Here is a 4460-nt window from a genome sequence, read left to right on the forward strand (position 1 = left end):
TACTCCAGAACAATTAAGTCTTGAATCACGTGAAGTCCAGTCTCTAATCCATAAACTTCAGAGCTTCTCGATTTCACCACAGAAATCTGAGGTATCACAAAGCAGTGTGACTTCGCAGTTCAATTTAACTCATCCTCTCACCAGACTTCAAAGCGAGAAACTCGGTATTGAACCCACTGAGTTCCCTTTACCCAAAAGAAAAAAGGCGAAGAAAATTACTGAAGGATCTGATAGTGAAGAGCTTTCATCCACGTCCTCCATTGCATCTTCATCTCTGCAAAGTCAACCACCCACTTCCCCATTACATATTGTCGTTCACCAGAGATTAGAAGCCTCAACATCCCAACCTGTTCACTCCTCATCATTAATTCCTTCCCATACATCTGGAATTCCAACAGTAGTATCAACCACTGTCGCTATTATAATGGCAGACCCATGGACTAGGCCAGGTGCAGTCAACATGCCTGCACCATTGCATCCTATACCAGATGCTCCTGAAAAATGGCTACCTAAATTTAACCCAGATGACGGGACCCAGGCTGAAGAACACATTAATAATTTTATGTTGGCAGTTAACTTGAAAGGAGTGACAGAACAAGATGTTGTTGTAAGACTCTTCCCTTACACCTTGCAAGGATCGGCAGGATCCTGGTATTTTTCCTTACCCTCTGGTTCAATTACCAGTTGGAACACTTGCCAAGAGCAGTTTCTTACCAAATATGGAGATGATAGGTCCTTAGCTACTTTAATAAACGACCTCTCCAATCTGAGAATAGAGCATAGGGAACCAATAAAGGAATTTAATGCTAGATTTAATAAACTCCTGAATAAAATCCCTACAGCTTCCAAACCAAGTGAACAAATTCGAAGCGAATGGTATATTACCGCCCTACCTACCAATATAGCCATTTTTGTGGACAGGGTTGGGAAACCTACCTTAGCTGAAAACATGATAGAAGCACTTGCTGTGGAAAAGCGCATCAATGCTCTAGAGAAGAAAGCTGCTTTGGAAGACAGAAAAGCCAAAAAAGTCTCATTTAAAGAGGATTCCAAGAAGAAAACCCCAAAGGACCCATACGACATGGAGGGTTTACAAAAGGTCCTGAAAACTTTGTCTAACGAAATGGTTGAAATAAAGAAACAGGTGGCCGAAACCTCAAACAAAAGACCATTTAGGACTTATAAGAAAACTGAAACAAAGCCACCGAATGTCATATCTAACGCAGATTCAGAGAAAGAAGAAGAGGAAGAGGAAACAACCTCACAAACTGATGATGAAGAAGAAGTAGTTGAATGCCACGGAATGTGGGATTTTATACTCCCCAATTCTGATACCGATAACGAAGAAGAAGCCTTCCTGGTTACTACAAGAAGTAAAAGTACTTCTGAACCTGCCCAGGTAACCTCAAAGAAAAGGAGTGCATGTGCTACCACAACAAAGGAAAAAGTTCCCCCAAAGAAGTCACCTGTAGTAGTTCCCCAAAACCAGCCTTCAACTTCTAATTCTCCTTCAACATCCAAAACATTAGTGGTATCCGATTCAATAGAATATAACATTGTTGATGACATGAAGAAAACTAAGGCAAACATAACTATGTTTGAACTTAGTAAATTAAAGCATCAGCAAAAATTACTTCTTAAAGAATTGAATGTTGTTCCCTCTACACCCCTTCCCAGTGCAAAAGCTGCTAATGATTCAGGCCAACCTCCTCCAGGTATGGTTGAAGCTACCGATTCAGTTCTCATTGGAGATAGATCGAATTCTCATACTCCACCCTTCTTGCTGACCTATGAGATTTATAACAGAAACCTGCACAACTGTTTGATTGATTCAGGGGAATCATCTAACATAATGCCAGCTTCAGTTTGCTCTAAACTGAACATTGAACCCCAGAAATCCGCTATTCATATTGTACAGTTGGACAGGACCAAAGTGCAGGTTGTGGGAGAAATTAATTCCGTAACTATCAGGTTGTCTGTCGATCCCAGAATTGTACAGAGGATTGACATCTTAATAGCTGACATACCTGAATTCTACGGTTTAATTTTCAGTAGGGATTGGTCCGAAAAATTGCATGGGTATATTTCCATAGATTGGTCACATATGTGGCTTCCCTACAAGGGGAAGCCAAATCAAATAAGGATCGATCGAGAGAAGCACATGACCCACACAGTTACTGAATTTGAGCAAGAAAACCGACCTGTAGCGTTCAACAACAACATTTTGGGGAATTATTCGTCAGAGTCATTCTTTGGCAACTTTGTTGCCCAACCATCTCCTTTTTCAATTAATCATTTTACATCTCAGATTGAAAATTTTTCACAAACTGATAAGTTTAGATGTTTTAATGATGCTGAGGAAAATGTAAATATTTTTGTTAATACTCCTTTATTTTGGTCTTTATATTTTGATGGCTCTAAGTCCAGCGAGGGCTCAGGAGCAGGTTGCATTTTGGTTAGTCCACAAGGAGAAAAGACAATGCTGTCTTGTAGGTTAGAATTTGACTGCACTAACAAAACAGCCGAATATGAAGCTTTAGTCCAGGGATTATATAAAGAAATCGACCTTAAAGTGCAATATCTAAAAGTATTCGGCGATTCGGAAATTATTGTTAAACAGGTGAGGAATGCAATTCATTGTCTTTCAAATCACCTCAAGCATTATCAATCACTAGTACAGGATATTACCTCACACTTTTCAGCATTTAACATTTCCTCCATTCCTAGGTCGCAAAACTCGGCAGCCGACCTACTAGCCAATGTAGCTTCCAAGCTTCTACCTTCTGAGGACTACAGCCTTGACATATTTTCCGTAGAATTGCTTTTTAGGCCTTCAATTCCCGACAATGTCACTAATTGGAGAGTATTTAACCATGATGAAGATATCTTGCAATTTCTAACTTCTGAAAAGTCCTATGACAATCAAATTATTGAGGAAAATGACCATGATCTACAGATGAAAGAAACACCTCAGGAAAATTCAATTTCTAAACCAGTGGTAAAGCTCGAAGATCTTTATGATATCAAAGACAGGTTTAAACCTGTAATTAATGCAAAGCTTCAAAGTTCTACCCTTAGGTTTGAATTGATAAATCTAGGTACTGACCATGCTCCTCAAAACATCAATTTAGGATTAGGACTTTCCTTGGAAGAGAAGGAAGCATTCATTAAACTGTTAAGAAAAAACAAACAGGTCTTTGCTTGGAAGTATGATGAGTTGAAGACATATGATACATCTATTATCCACCATACCATTCCTATGCTTCCTGATCAGAAACTGATTAAACAAAAGTTAAGAAAAATACATCCAAATTTAGAGAGCCAGATAAAGTCAGAACTTAACAAGCTCTTGAAAGCCAAGATTATTTTTCCTGTCCGACACTCAAACTGGGTCTCTAATATGGTGCCGGTCAGAAAGAAAAGTGGCGACATTCGAATTTGTATTGATTTCAGGAACCTGAACAAAGCGAGCTTGAAAGATAACTTCCCATTACCTACTATGGAACAAATACTCCAATCAGTAGCAGGCTCTGAATTGATGTCCTTTCTTGATGGATTCTCAGGATATAACCAAGTTCTGGTTCATCCTGATGACCAACTTAAAACCACATTCAGAACAAAATGGGGAACATATGCGTATCAGAAAATGCCTTTCGGACTTATAAATGTAGGAGCGACATTCCAGAGAGCTATGGATATAGCCTTTAGAGGGTTGATTAATCGAACAGTAGTCGTCTATCTAGACGATATTACTGTATTTTCTAAGAAGAGGTATAATCATTTGCATGATCTAAATCAAATCTTTCAGCGCTGCAAAAGATATGGTATTTCTCTTAACCCAAAAAAGTCTTTCTTTGCTCTTGATCAAGGAAAACTCTTAGGTTTTATTGTATCCAAAGATGGCATTTATACTGATCCTGATCGGATCAAGGAAATTTCTGAAATCCCTTTCCCACACAATAAAAATTCGATGCAGTCATTTTTAGGCCAGATCAATTTTGTTAAACGATTTGTTCCATATTTTTCTCAAATTATATTACCACTTCAGACAATGATCAAGAAGAATTCAGTCTTCAAGTGGGGATCAGCAGAAAAGAAAGCTTTTGATGTAATCAAGCAATCAATAATCAATGCCCCAGCCTTGAATACTCCAAATTTTTCTAATCATTTTACATTGTATACCATTGCATCCGATGTGTCTTATGCTGCAGTTCTCACGCAGCCAAATGCTCACAATTTGGAAGCACCCATATCATTCTTCAGCTCAAATCTTCACGGTGCCGAATTAAATTACTCCGATGTAGAAAAACAAGCCTTTGTTGTATTTAAAGCGGTCAAACATTATAAACCCTTCCTTTTAAAAATCCATAAAAAAGTAATAGTTCCTTTCCCAGCAGTTAGGCAACTATTAATCCAAAAAGAGCTGGGTGAAGAAAGGGCAAATTGGGTCACAGCGCTTC

The sequence above is a fragment of the Pinus tabuliformis genome, chromosome 1_2 (genome assembly GCF_031772625.1).
Source record: "Pinus tabuliformis cultivar Carrire ecotype Pingquan chromosome 1_2, CPIR1, whole genome shotgun sequence".
In the NCBI taxonomy this organism is placed as follows: domain Eukaryota; kingdom Viridiplantae; phylum Streptophyta; class Pinopsida; order Pinales; family Pinaceae; genus Pinus; species Pinus tabuliformis.